Here is a 16,206-nt window from a genome sequence, read left to right as displayed (position 1 = left end):
TTCACTTTTCACTTTCATGCACTGGAGAAGGAAATGGCAACCCATTCCAGTGTTCTTGCCTGGAGAATCCCAGGGATGGGGGAGCCTGCTGGGCTGCCGTCCATGGGCCCGCACAGAGTCGGACACGACTGAAGCAACTTAGCAGCAGCAGCCTCTAAAGCTAAATACACCTAACCGAGATCCCAAAGTTCAACATGAGCATATATTCACTGAGTGATGTGTACAAATTTGGATAGCTGCTTTATTCAAAAAAAGGCCCAAGCTGCAAAAAGACCAAATATCCATCAACAGTAAAACAGAGAAATAATCTGTGATATGGTAACACCATATAACAGTAAAAACAAACTAATGACATTTATGCATATTAATAAATGGAATGACTTTTACAACATAAAGATCCACACCCAAAAGTAATATATTAGGGTTTGTAGAAATAAAGATCAAGATCAACCAAATAAGAATAGGCAAGGGCTGTTTATTCAGTGCTTGCAACATCAAGTGACTCAGCTGACATCACTTGAGCTTGTGCACAGACTCAAAGGCAGGCAGGAAAGTAGGAAACAGCAGTGGAAAGAGAGGAAGTCTTCAGGTGTGCAATGATTGGAGGCTGTAAACATGAGGGAAGCTATCTAGAAAGGAGAACCCCTTATGTGACTGCCTAGGGATGCGTATTTGGCTTTCTGTGGTTAGTCTTAAGTTGGAGGCATGGACAAAAATTAGGGAGACTGTCAGTTATTAATCAAGTACTCGCCATTTGGGATCAATTGTTAGAGAAGTCATGGTTTGTTCTTGAAAAGTGAAAGTCGCTCGGTCACGTCTGATTCTGCAATGCCAAGGAAGTCTCCAGGCCAGAATACTGGAGTGGGTAGCGTTTCCTTGCTCCAGGGGATCTTCCCAACCCAGGGATCTAACTCAGGTCTCCCTCAATGAAGGTGAATTCTTTACCAGCTGAGCCACAAGGGAAGGCCATTAAGAAACAATTAAGTGTTAACTTCCCTGGTGATCCGGAGACTAACACTCTACGCTCCCAATGCAGAAGACTTGGGCCTTGAGTTTGATCCCTAGTTAGGGAACACGATCCCACCTGCTGCAACTGAGATCCTAGACGCTTCCACTAAAACCTGGACAGAAAATAAATAAATATACATTTTAAAAAGAGATCTAATAGTTCAGTTCAGTTACTCAGTCATGTCCGACTCTTTGCTACCCCATGGAATGCAGCACACCAGGCTTCCTTGTCCTCACCAACTCCTGAAGCTTGATCAAACTCATATCCATCGAGTCGGTGATGCCATCCAACCAACTCACCCTCTGTCATCCCCTTCTCCTCCTGCCTTCAATCTTTCCCAGCATCAGGGTCTTTTCCAATGAGTCAGTTCTTCACATCAGGTGGCCAAAGTATTGGAGTTTCAGCTTCAGCATCAGTCCTTCCAATGAGTATTCAGGACTGATTTCCTTTAGGATTTACTGGTTGGATCTCCTTGCAGTCCAAGGGACTCTGAGGAGTCTTCTCCAACACCACAGTTCAAAAGTATCAATTCTTGAGCACTCAGCTTTCTTTATGATCCAACTCTCAAATCCATACATAACTACTGGAAAAAACCATAGCTCTGACTAGGCGGAACTTTGTTAGCAAAGTAGTGTCTCTGCTTTTTAATATGCTGTCTAGATTAGTCACAGCTTTTCTTCCAAGAAGCACGCGTCTTTTAATTTCATGGCTGCAGTCAACCATCTGCAGTGATTTCGGAGCCCCAGAAAATAAAATCTCTGTTTCCATTGTTTTTCCACCTATCTGCCATGAAGTGATGGGACCAGATGTCATGATCTTCATTTTTTGAATGTTGCGTTTTAAGCCAGCTTTTTCACTCTCCTCTTTCACTTCCATCAAGAGGCTCTTTGGTTCCTCTTCGCTTTCTGCCATAAGGGTGGTGTCATCTGCTTATCTGACGTTATTGATATTTCTTCAGGTAATCTTGATTCCAGCTTGTGCTTCAACCAGCCCAGCGTTTCTCATGATATACTCTGCATATAGGTTAAAAATACTCTTTTCCCAATTTTGAACCAGTCTATTATTTCATGTCCAGTTCTAATTGTTGCTTCTTGACCTGCATACAGGTTTCTCAGGAGGCAGGTCAGGTGGTCTGATATTCCCATGTCTTGAAGAATTTTCCAGTCTGTTGTGATCCACACAGTCAAAGACTTTGGTGTAGTCAGTAAAGCAGGAGTAGATGTTTTCCTGGAACTTTCTTGCTTTTTCGATGATCCAACGGATTTTGGCAATTTGATTTCTGATTCCTCTGCCTTTTCTAAATCCAGCTTGAACATCTGGAAGTTCACGGTTCATATACTGTTGAAGCCTGGCTTGGAGAATTTTGAGCACTACTTTGCTAGCTAGCGTATGAGAGAGTGGAATTGTGCGGTAGTTCAAACATTCTTTGGTGTTGACTTTCTTTGGGATTGGAATGAAAAGTGACCTTTTTATGTCCTGTGGCCTCTGCTGAGTCTTCCAAATTTGCTGGCATATTGAGTGCAGCACTTTCACAGCATCATCTTTTATGATTTGAAATAGCTCAACTGGAATTCCATCGTCTCCAACTAGCTTTGTTTGTTGTGATGTTTCCTAAGGCCCACTTGACTTTGCATTCCAGGATGTCTGACTTTGGTGAGTGATCACACCATTGTGGTTATCTTGGTCATTAAGATCTCTTTTGTATAGTTCTTCTGTGTATTGTTGCCAACTCTTCTTAATATTTTCTTCTCTACTAGGTCCATACCATTTCTGTCCTTTTTGTGCCCATCTTTGCATGAAAAGTTTCCTTGGTATCACTAATTTTCTTGAAGAAATCTCTAGTTTTCCTCATTCTATTGTTTTCCTCTAGTCCTTTGTATTGTGAGGAAGGCTTTCTTATTTCTCCATGCTTTTCTTTGGAATTCTGCGTTCAAATGGGTATAGCTTTCCTTTTCTTCCTTGCCTTTTGCTTCTCTTCTTCTCTCAGCTATGTCTAAAACCTCCTCAGGCAACCATTTTGCTTCTTTGAATTTCTTTTTCTTGGGGATGGCCTTGATTCCTGTCTCCTGTACAGTGTCATGAACCTCCGTCCATAGCTCTTCAGGCACGCTGTCTATCAGATCTAATCCCTTGAATCTATTTGTCGCTTCCACTGTAAAAGTGTAAGGGATTTGATTTAGGTCATACCTGAATGGTCTCATGGTTTTCCTTACTTTCTTCACTTTAAGTCTGAATTTGACAATAAGGAGTTCATGATTTTAGCCACAGTCAGCTCCCAGTTTTGTTTTTGCTGACTATATAGAGTTTCCCCATATTTGGCAGCGAAGAATATGATCAATCTGATTTCCGTTTTCACCATGTGGTGATGTCCATGTGTAGAGTCTTCTCTTGTGTTGTTGGAAGAGGATGTTTGCTATGACCAGTGTGTTCTCTTGGCAAAACTCTGTTAGCCTTTGCCCTGCTTCATTTTGTACTCTAAGGCCAAATTTGCCTGTTACTCCAGATATCTCTTGTCTTCCTACTTTTGCATTCTAGTCCTCTATAATGAAAAGGACATCTTTTTAGGGTGTTAGTTCTAGAAGGTCTTGTAGATTCATAGAATCATTCAACTTGAGCTTCTTCATTACTGGTTGGGGCGTAGATTTGGATTATTGTGATAAAGCTTCCATAAGCCTCTTATCCTTATTCCTCAGAGGGCAGACAGAATGAAAACCACAATCACAGAAAACTAATCAAACTGATCACATGGACCACAGCCTTGTCTAACTCAATGAAACTATGAGCCATGCCATGTAGGGCCACCCAAGATGGACAGGTCATGGTGGAGAATTCTGACAAAATGTGGTTCACTGGAGAAGGGAATGACGAGCCACTTCATTATTCTTGCCATGAGAACCCCATGAATGGTATAAAAAGGCAAAAAAAAAAAAAATATGACATTGAAAGATCTGATATTTAGCAACTATTAAATATATAACACAATAGTTATTAGAGCTAAGCAATCAAGTCCAACTTAAAGCAACCTGCTTTATTGGGTTATGATAGATAAGGTGTTGGTTTCCTGGGCAAGCTGCTGCAAGGTTATGGATCCAACCTCTATTTTTATATACGATCTGGCCATTGTTGGTTATTATATTTATTATCCCAGATTAGAAGTCAGGACAGTGAAAGAGGACCCAAGAGAAAACTCTGCAACACTAAAAATATTCTATGATCTATTTCTTGATCTGAATGCTGGTTATTACATGAATGCATGCTCTTCATAAAAATTTATTGAGCCAGAAACTTATGATGTATTTATCTGTATTATATCTCAATACAAAAATTTACTTTTTAATAAAGAATTTTATGAGAAGCATATATTTAAAATCCCTTGGAGGCAACAGGCTGAAAATACAAGTTCAGAATGATAAAAATGTAATATAAAGTATTCAACTATTAAATAGAAGAGTTCCTTTTTTGTTAATTTTTAATGGATAATGATGACCATCATTTCTATACTTTAAAAATATTTAAAAGAATGCTGTGATTTTTAATTTTTAGATGTCAGTATTTAAAACTTGTGGAAAATTATTTCTTTGCAACTATTTAAACTTAGGATGAAAATGATATTTGCTTTAAAATGCACAAAAGGATATCTGGTCTTCCATATTTAGAGGGATGTTATCAAAGCATTTTTGAAGACTAAATTCTGGACATTCCTGCCTCTGTCACTGTTGCATCCTTTTGCAATAATAACCTTGTCTATATTCCTTGCCCTTCAAAATCTTGCCCATCTTTCAGTGAACAACTCAGATATCACCTCTTTGTGATTCCTGATTCCTAGCCAACAGTAGTCAATGTCTCCTTTTGCTTCCATAGATATTTGTAAGTTGCTTATATAAAAACACATATTTAGAACTTGATATAGTTGTCAGAAAATATAAGATAAACATTAATATTATGTCATAATTAAGGATAAAAAATTATAGCCTTGTCAAAACACACTAAAATAAACCATAATGATTACTGGGATCTTAACTGTTCTTTCAAAATAAGTAATCTTTTAAAATATGAGTTGAGAAGAGAAAAAAAAATGTGTGATGAAAATGAACTGTTAATCTAGGCATAAAATAACAGGTGATTTTACAAACGAGTTCAAAGTTATAATTTAACTCTTCTGTACATTATTCTGGAAGAAATATGTATATGGTAAATGATTTGCTAACATATCTTCCTACCTATATATGTACTTAAGGTATAAAATGCATAAATCTGTAAATTCAACCTTTTAACTGTAGTTTTAAAATATAACCTATCAGTATATTAAGTGAAACAATGTATACATCATATAAATGTACTATATTGAAAAACTATGATAACTTTCCTAATAAACAGAATATTGCATGCATTATTTTTGTATACATATTTGTCTAACTCTATAGTCAGAGTGCCTAGAATAGTCAACCATTTATATTAAATACCTCTTCAACTAAAGCAGCTACTTTTCTTTCCTCCAGACACAAGAGAAAACTAGAAGATGGAAAAGTAAAAAGTGTTTAGGTATCTTTTCTTCAAAATCACTTATTTATTAAGGCACTAGTTTTATGGTAAAGCAGCAAAACCACTCTATGCATACATGTACACATGCATATATATAGTTAACAGATATTTGCATATTTGGCCTATCTCAGCTATTCTAAGAAGTAAGGGTAAATTAAAATTACGTTTACTGATTGTGATATTGTGATTTATATATATAGAAATATATATATATAAAATATATATATAATAAGAAATATATATTAGGCCTTCCTCCTGTAAATGGCACAGGGTTCCTAAAACTCTTGGAACTTCCTAAGTGATAAGAGTGAGAGAAGTGTCTTTTGTATTAACAACATTGATAAGATGAGATCTGGAAAGTACCTAAGAATGGGGCTAGTTGCTGGGAGAACACATGAAGTGATTGAAGATACTTTGTTGAAGTTTGTTGAAACTTTCAGTCTCTCCATCTGACCTCTGGTGGGGGAGGGGAGAAAGGGACTGGAGGTTAAATCAATCCTGGATGACAGTAATTAATCAACCATGCCTACCTAATAAAAGCCAGAGTTTGCCAAGCTTCTGGGTTGGTGAACATGTGGAGATTTGGGGAGAATGATGCACTTGGAGACGACATGGGAGTTCTGCTTGTCTTAGCTCATCCCTATCCCTATGCATCTCCTCCATGTGACTGTTCCCAAGTTGCACCCTTCTCTAATAAACCTAATAAGTAAAATGCTTAATAAGTAGTAAGTAATGTTTATTAGCCTAATAAGTAAAATGGTTCCCTGATTCTATGAGACACTCTAGCAAATCAATAGAATTCAGATCATTAGAACTTACAATATATGGACTATCACTTAGCAAAGAATCTGCCTGTGATGCAGGACACCCCAGTTCAATTCCTGGAGCAGGATGATCTCCTGGATAAGGGCTAGGCTACCCACTCCGGTACTCTTGGGCTTTCCTTGCGGCTCAGCTGGTAAAGAATCCGCCTGCAATGTGGGAGCCCTGAGTTTGATCCCTGGGTTGGGAAGACCCCCTGGAGAAGGGAAAGGCTTCCCACTCCAGTATTCTGGCCTGGAGAATTCCATGGACTGTATAGTCCATGGGGTCGCAAAGAGTCAGACATGACTGAGTGGCTTTCACTCACCTAGAAGCACAGTTGTTAACCTGGGTTTATGTCTGGAGTCTGAGAAGGGATAGGTGGGAGGGGTAAGGACCGAGGAAGGGAGGTGTATAGTCAAGCAGGGATGAGGCCTTAACCTGTGGGATCTGAGGCCATCTCCTATCTATGTGGTTAATAGTGCCCGAACTTTTTTTTAGCTCAACTGTGGGACACCAGCTGGCATTTGAAAATTCCTTGGTGTTGTGGAAAATCCAGCCTCACATCAGAATTGAGTGCAGGACATTTTCAGTAATCAGAGTTTCTTTATCTTTCTTACTTAAAAACTACCCAGCACCCAAGATTATTTTCTTATTAGCTTAATCATAATCACTTAATCATTGTCTAAGGCAGTGCTATCAATGGAACTCTAATTATGGAAATGTCCTATATTTGTACTGTCCAGTATGGTAGCCACTGGCCATATGTGACTATTGAGCACTTGACTTGTAGTTAGTACAACTAAGGAACTGAATACTTATTTATTTATTTTTAAATAATTTAAATTTCAATAGGTACAGTGGCTATTATATAGTAGTCACTACTCTCTTGAATAGTCCAAGATCTTAAAGTTTGTTAAGAAAAGTTGGACTATAATCTTAGACAATATATTAAATCCTCATTATCGCAACACTGTAAAAATTTCATAAAATTAAACATTGAAAAAGATATCCACTATTATCAGCATACATTATACACATATATGTATATACACACACATATGTGTTTTTATATATGTCTAATTTTTTAAGAAAACAGTAATAATACACTTGAACCATAAGTCATTTTAGGGAATTTAATCTGTGAAATTAAAACATGGTTTATATAAATCTAAATATTGTGCTAATATTTTTATATGATAAACTAAATTTAACAGACTTCTTTAAATGATGGCAAAAGCTATTTCATATATTAGAACTAATATATTTTTATCTCATAATTATAGTACTGAAGGCTATTAAGTAAATGTTCATTTTCAAACTCTACAATTTTTAAAGCAAATATAACACAATAATTATTTTAAAACAACTTTTAGTGTTTGTCTACACTAGATATCCCCAGAGTGCATTTGTACCAGCAAAATGATTTTTGTAATCTGTTTCTCTTTAAGATTTCCCAAGCATAAGAAAAAGAGAGCGAGGAACAAAAGTAGAAAAATAAGTCAGCAGGGGCCAATTTCCACAAATATTAAATTAATATCATTATAAAAAGCTGTTTCTTGGAAGGAGAGGTGACAAAGTTTAGATGCAAGAAGACCCATTTTGACATGTATACATACAAGAGAAAGAGTGGTTGACAATTTTATCAAGCCACTCATTTTAAAAGCCAGGGATTATGAAGAAATGAAAAATGAGTCTTCTACATTGAATAAAATAATCTCTTTGTTGTAGACAAGACAATCTCCCCATGAGTGTTTCTTCCTCTTTTGTTCCAAGGGAGCTATCAAATGAACATCTTGCTAATGTCACAATTCTCCCAGCAGTCATTACGGTTTCACATTCCCTCTAGTAATTTTCACTAGGCAGAGGGTATGTCTACATTATATATATAGATATATAGATATATAACCTTATATTTAGGAAACATAAAGGAAATGGGAGTCTGGCTTGAAAGAGTTGCAGGTTTAGATCAAGAGATGGCCCCATAAAAATTCCATTGTTCAGTAACGTTGGTGTTGGTGAAACCTTGTACCTCTGAAGGAGAAGGCAGTGGCACCCCACTCCAGTACTCTTGCCTGGAAAATCCCATGGACGGGGGGAGCCTGGTGGGCTGCAGTCCATGGGCTCGTGAAGAGTCGGACACGACTGAGCAACTTCACTTTCACTTTTCGCTTGCATGCGTTGGAGAAGGAAATGGCAACCCACTCCAGGGTTCTTGCCTGGAGAATCCCAGGGACGGGGGGAGCCTGGTGGGCTGCAGTCCATGGGGTCGCTAGGAGTTAGACACGACTGAGCGACTTCACTTTCACTTTTCACTTTCATGCATTGGAGAAGGAAATGGCAACCCACTCCAGTGTTCTTGCCTGGAGAATCCCAGCGACGGGGGAGCCTGGTGGGCTGCCGTCTATGGGGTCGCACAGAGTCGGACACGACTGAAGCGACTTAGCAGCAGCAGCAGCAGTGCCTCTGAAACTTGCCCTGATTAGGAAACAACCTGGGACAGATGAAACTAAATAAATTATTTCTCACAAGACTGAGGGGAAACTTATAAGTTTTTGAAATGCGGACCTACGGGATTTTTCCTCAAAGAACACTAGGTCTGATGACACTTTCTGAGCTCCTTCCCCAGCACTGGGTGAAAGATAGACTTATCAGGTCTATGTCCAGCCCCTCCTTATAGACTTGTCTTCTTATAGAATAAACAAGCAGGCCATAAAAACGAATACAACAAGGCCAGAAAACAATTCACTAAGAAACAACATAAACCTGCTCATATAACCAAAAAGTCCCAAGAGAATGAAAGAAGTGTTAGTTACTCAGTTGTAACCGACTCTTTGCGACCCCACGGATTGTAGGCCACCAGGTTCCTCTGTCCATGGCATTTTCCAGGCAAGAATATTGGAATGGGTTCCCATTCCCTTCTCCAGGGGATCTGCTTGACCCAGGAATCAAAGCCTTGTCTCCTGCCTTGCAAGCAGGTTCTTCACTGTCTGACTCACCAGGGAACTTATTTCTAAGTCAAAAAACAAAACAAAAAAATTCCAATACCAAAGAATCACAATGAAATAATAACCACAGCTTAGTTCAGAGTGAAATTAGCTTCCCATATGTGGCCAGGGTGACATCTTAAACACTTGAGCAGGAAGAGATTTCAAAGTGACCACAATGTACATCTTATTACTGAATCTAGTGCCCTGTCCTGGATGAGAGTCTCAGCCCAACCTTAGTGGGACCCAACTGATAATAACCTCCAGGTAAAGAACACACCTGAAGTGGAACCAAGTTGAGTGTTTTGATTCATTGCAAACAGAGAAGATAGATTACCATGAGCAACTGGGGGGATCTCAGTAAGATAGTGTTAGAAAAAAACTTGCTATAGGATTTAGGTTTGTTTTTAATTTTGTTGAAAGATTTTTAAAAATATGATTTTGCTCTGGACTAGGAGCAGATAACAGGGAAAAGATTGTGTCTGGAAAATTTTGTCTAGAAGTTTACAGGAACAAAGTGGAGCTCGAGACAAAATTGATCAGAGAGGGGGCAGTCACTGATATTAGCTGAGATGTGGCATGTTTGGTCATTTTTGTGGTTTGTACTGTGTCTTTTTTTTGGTCTGTGTTTTGACAAGATTATGAAAGGGACTCATTTTTGTCTTGCTCAGTCACAGTCACAAAGTGACCTTGTCCAAGGTTGGTGTGTTCTAAAAAGTTTTTTAATATTCAGCAGAGGAAAAACTAAGGCCTGTTAAAGCCAGAGGAATCCAAGCTAACTGGAATCAGGATCTAATTTGTTCTTTCTCATCTTGACCAAAATTATCTTAATTTTCTAATTGAAAAAGTATAGGATTCTTATGACGCTAAACAATGCATGGGCATGCATGCGTGCACACTCAGTCGTGTCCAACTCTTTGCAATCCCATAGACTGTAGCCCACCAGGCCCTCTATCCATGGGATTCTCGAGGCCAGAATATTGAAGCGTGTTGCCATTTCCCCTTCCAGGAGTTCTTTCAGGCCCAGGAATCAAAGCCACCTCTCCTGCATCTCCTGCACTGCAAGCAAATTCTTTTCTGCAGAGCCACTGGACAAGCCCAAACAATGCATATAAGTGAATTATTACAAAGCTCAGAATTTATAAATTCTTAATAAATATTTGCTAGCTCTATGATTATCTTTTACCATTACATGGAAAATACGTTGCCCTCTGCTGAATAGAAAACACTCAGACTGTCTTTCATTTATCTTTGTACTCCCAGCTCCAATTACAGTGGAGTGTTTGGGTGCCTGGGTGCTAGAGCTAGACTACTTCCTATACTTCTTAGTTGGCTGTGTGACTTTAGACCGATTACACCACCTCTCTGTGCCACAGTTTCGTCATTTGTAAAATGAGGCTAAGAATGGTACAATGGAGATGAAAGAAGTGACTGCATGCCAAGAATTTAGAAGGGTACTGAAAACATAATAAATTCTATATGTTATCTCCCACTGTGGTCGTAGGTGCTCAGTAAATATTTAACAGAATCCAGATATTTAGTCTCTACTCTACCAGACACGGACAGGCATCACCCTTGCCTAAGAAACATGGTAGATATCCAGCATGTCTCCATTGGAGGGAGGAGTCGATCAGTGATGTGAAAAAGCATCTTTCTAGCTGTTGGATGGAGAATAGATTACCAGGGAACAAGGCTGTGACCAGAGACTTCAGTCCCACCTTCCTAATACTGTCCATGTTTCAATACAGGAGACTAGGAAGTTTTTTCCCCAGAAGTGTTACACAGATGCCCCTCTGTGTTAGACAGTGGTCCCCAACTTTTTTGATACCAGGGAACCGATTCATGGAAGACCAGTTTTCCATGGACTGAGAGTGGGGAATGGTTTCAGGATGATTCCTGTGCATTACATTTACTGTGCACTTTATTTTTATTGTTATTACATCAGTTCCACCTTGAATCATCAAGCATTAGGTCCCAGAGCTTAGGGGGTCCCTGACGTTGAGGAAAGTGTAAAGAGAAAACACAGAACTGCAGGAAACAGTTTGAAAACCAATGACTAGAAACATTAGGCATTAATATTTAATCCTAGCAGCCTGTTCTCATTTTCCTAAACATATGCACTTCAAATAGTATATCCAAGTAATTTTAGTATTTTTCAAACACTTGGCCATTTAAAACAAGTTTTCTATGATGAGTGTTTCTTAGAAGTATTCTAGAATAAAAATGATTTTTATGTGATCATAAATTATACTCAATTATTTTTAAAGTGTATCTTAGTAACTGAAAATTTTATTTGAAGTACTGTGTCCATGTAATCAACAGGAATTAGATTATTTTTATAGGTATTGTTAAACTTCAGTCTAGTGCTACTTCCCATAGCATTAAAACATTCCCTTGTATTCATATAATTCAGTAACATTTATAAAAATCCTTTGCATATGATCTTTTCCTTATTGTTAAATATCTGCCCTAGAATATCCATCAAACTAAATATAAGTTTTTATTTAAAACACAAATATTAAGAAATAATCTAGTTAAAGATCCACCAAATGGAATTACAGTATTAAAGAGCAATGTGTGTATATGCTCAGATGTTAAGACGTGTCCAACTCTTTGCAACCCTTTGGACTATAGCCCACCAGACACCTCTGTCCAAGGAATTTTACAGCCGATGGAGAGGGTTGCCATTTCCTCCTCCAGGGGATCTTCCCAACCCAGGGATCAAACCCATGTCTCCTGCGTCTCCTGCATTGGCAGGAGGATTCTTTACCACTGAGCCACCAGGGAAACACTTATATAATTATATTTTAGAACCTAATGTTTGTCTTTGGGATGTTTTTAGAAATATCCTCCAGTAAATGATTTGATAATGTAGAATGGTTATCTCAAATGGCGTTTCACTTATTTGTTCAGCATGTTTTATGTATCTGGAGTAGCCAGTGGAGCATAAGATGGGGTCAAGAAATATCATTTCAAAGAAGTGTGCTTAGGTTAGTCACTAATGGGCCCACTGTGGGGACCAACAGGAAGGGCATTATTTTCTTGAATTCTTGTATACCAGATGCCCTGAGGTCCAAATTCAAAGCTTTCTGCTTTTTGGCAGAATGCTCCCAAAATATTCCAGACTCACTAAAACAATGCAGTTCATCTTAATGAAATTATATAAAAGGAAGATAGAGATATGGACCAATGGTTGAAGCTCTTTAATTCATGCAATTGGTAGCAATTTGTTTAAAGAAAAAACGAATCCAAGAGGTTCACAGGAGTGCATAGAGAGTATCTCAGAGATTCTGAAATAATTGAAGAACTGTTCCGCAGAGCCAAGAAAACATTGGAAAGGAAACTATGAAGCCAGGTGAGCAGAAGAGATAATTTCACTCTCCTTATTATGCCAAACAAATCGCCTGAGCCTGGACAGAAGAGAGTTTGCTGCAGAATATGTAACAGGGTTATTCTGATTTGTAGTTCTCAGGGTTTAAAAATGCTGTAATTTGTTAGGATACAAGTGGCCAATTTAACTTATTTTTACTTCTTTTCAATTATCTCCTCTTTTGAATTATATATAAAAGGTTAAATTGAACTTCAAAATGTAATGAATACACTATACACTGAATCTTCAGATACTAATACATGGCTTTCTTCCTAATTTATTTCCTAAACTCACCAAATAAGATACCTTATATGCTAATAGCCACATGCCAATAATTTTATTTCACTGAATAAATGTTCATTTTAACCTTATCATTTTCAAGGAAAGAAAGAAGGGGCAGTGTTTTTTTTTTTTTTAAACACTGCTGAGGTAAGTTTAATTTTCTTCATATTAACAAAATCAAGTATTTAACTAAATTATAATCAGTCATTAAGTTTTATTGGTAGAATATTATGGCAGATTCAGTTGATTGCCTGCAAGAGTTCATCATATATTCTAGGGACTTAAATTAGTAATTGAGAAATATGTCCAAGGATATTTTTTCGACTAAAACCAGGACTAACCAAGAAGCTCAAAATGTAAGTACCCCAGCTTATTAGTTAACAAGGTTTAATCCACACTATTACTAAAAATCATTTTATTGATTAAAATTATATATAAATGAGTATAGGGTAGGATGGGGGCTTCCTTGGTGGCTTAGTGGTGAAGAGTCCACCTGCCAATGTAGGAGACTCGGTCACTGATCCAGAAAGATCTCCTGGAGAAGGAAATAGTAACCCACTCCATTATTCTTGCCTGGGAAACCCCATGGACAGAGAAACCTGGAGGGCTACAGTCCAGGGGGGTCTCAAAGGGTCCCACAGGACTTACTGACTGAACAACAAACATAGGGTAGGATGAGGGGACTGCATATGGAACTTTTAAAGAATGAGACATAAGTAATTTTAAGTTGGGCTTTATTTTGTCCAGTGATACTGAAAGCTTTGCTAAAGGGAGGTAACTTAGTAATGGCATATATTGCCTTTCTGACCGAGAATAAAGCAAGCTTCAGGAACATTCAAGCTTCACCTAGAAAAGGGGTCATAATGCATGAACAAACCATTTTAAATCAACAAGAAATGTATTTTCTTGATTATGAAATAAAACAGATCAACAGTTGATATCACTGTGCAAATTATAGCAAACTTTTAGTGACCTGGCATGATTGAAATGAATTCATCAGTTATTCAAATTAGTTTTTAAATGTTTCATGCGCTTTATGAATTTGCACAGTTAAAAATTCTAATGATAAAAATACACAATATTTAAATTATATCAAACATCATTTAGTAGTTATGATCCAAAAAAATCCAGCAGCTTCTTCAGTGGTGATTTGTGGTCATTAATGTTTCCTCTTTCCTTCTAATCCCTCCACTGTGCTCTGTTTTCCTTGATGTTACTTCACTGTCACCCATGACTCAGACTTCGAACCCTGAAACGCCACTGCTGGTCCATACCATCTTATACATTGACTCCTAAGACAGCATTTCCACTAGTTTCCCTCCATATAGAATCTAACTCACTTTGAAAATGAATCCCGCCCCCTGCCCCCAAGCAAAATAACATATATGTCACCCTCATGCTTGAAAAAGTCTCTGATTCTGGGAAAGGCTGACGGCAAAAGGAGAAGACAGCAGCAGAGGATGAGACGGTTGGATGGCATCACCGATTCAATGGACATGAACTTGGGCAAACTCCGAGAAATGGAGAGGGACAGGGAGGCTTGGTGTGCCACAGTCCTTAGGGTCTCAAAGGGTAGAACAGGACTTGGCAACTGAGCAACAATGTGGTTGAAAACCTTCACTGCCTCCCTAAAGCCAATATGATTAAATTTAAATTCCCCATGTCCTGTGTTCCAGCCCTTGTCTTTTCTTCTTATCTCTTGTTACTTTCTCATTATTTTGCTACTTCTTGCTTTGCCCTTAAGGGCGAAACACATCCAGTTTCTCCACCCCCACCCATTCCACGGTTTGCCCCTCTGCCTTTGGTTCCTTTAAGGCCCTTTATATTCTACAAAGCTCAAATCCCCCTTTATCATTTAAGACTCAATGCAAGTATATATTTCCTCCTAAAATCTTCTGGTTCACCTTGAACTCTTTTTCTGAATTCTTTGCCTAGTCCCATCTTTGGACAATTATTAATACATAGCAGCAGTTCCCAAACATTTTGAACTCAGTATACCATAAAGGGTAAACTTCTCGAAAACTACTGCAGGCTCAAAGAGCTTTTGTTTATGTGGGCTGTATTGATCAATGTTTGCCATGTTCTAAATTAAAACAGAAAAAATTTGTTCATTTAAAAATAATAGTAAGTGAATTGCTTAACATAAATAACATCTTTATTTTAAAAAATAGTAGTGAAAAGAATAACTCTTTTATTACAGTTTTGCCAATCTTACCGTCAGGCTTTCTAAATGACAACTCTATTCTCATATTGTTTCCTCATTTAATCTGTTGTGGTATCACATATATGATGTGATTTATAACTTCTGGAAAACTTCACTGTACACTCATGAGAGAATGATAGAGAAAAGAGTTTCACTATGGAAAAATAGGGACAGAGGAAAGGGAGAGAATAGGTGATTAAATAGTTAATCCTACTAGGGGATTATCCGTAGAGAAAAAAGTACTGAAGACTCTGTAAGTTAGTGATCACTTAAGAAGGTAGGTTTGCTTAAGCATAAAACCAAGCAGCCTTGCTTAGCAGGAAAACCATGCAACAGAAACGCGAGACACGTCCCAAGCAATAAAACAGTGGTGGCATGAGACCCATGTCCTGCCCAATGAGCTTAGTACATTTATGATTCCCAGGATATGCTCCACTGCACACACGAAAAACAAAAATACAACAAAAGATGACATTACACCAAAGCCCAAGATGATTTACCAGACCTTAGTACATGGTACCATGTTTTTGTTCATTTCCACTGTGCCGTGAGTCCCAGCTTGACCATGTAGGACAAGAAAATTTCTCTTGATGTGGAGGAAGAACTGATGATGCAAGTTTGACATCTACGCTAGGATGAGGAAGAAGGGGTCTTCTCCTCCCCCACACTTTTCCTCTGATTATAAAACTGTTACCCACTAAGTTCTTGGGGGTGGCATTCCACCCTTGTCTACCTGCTTGGATCTCTCACAAACATCACATTGTAAGAAACTCTCTTCTTATCTGTCACTCTGCCTCTCCCTGAATTCTTTTCATGCTCAGACAGAAGAACCTACACTCTACTAAGTCCAAAGACACATTCTATCAGTTTTAGAGTTAGCCATAGATCTGTGTATCCAAAAATGAGCCCTTCATTAGGCCTGTCAATATCTATCATTGTTCAGTTGTTGAGTCCTGTCCAACTCTGCAACCCCATGAACTGTAGCATGCCAAGCTTCCCTGTCTTTCACTAT

This window comes from Odocoileus virginianus, chromosome 32 (genome assembly GCF_023699985.2).
Source record: "Odocoileus virginianus isolate 20LAN1187 ecotype Illinois chromosome 32, Ovbor_1.2, whole genome shotgun sequence".
NCBI lineage: Eukaryota > Metazoa > Chordata > Mammalia > Artiodactyla > Cervidae > Odocoileus > Odocoileus virginianus.
This window is presented reverse-complemented; position numbering follows the sequence as displayed.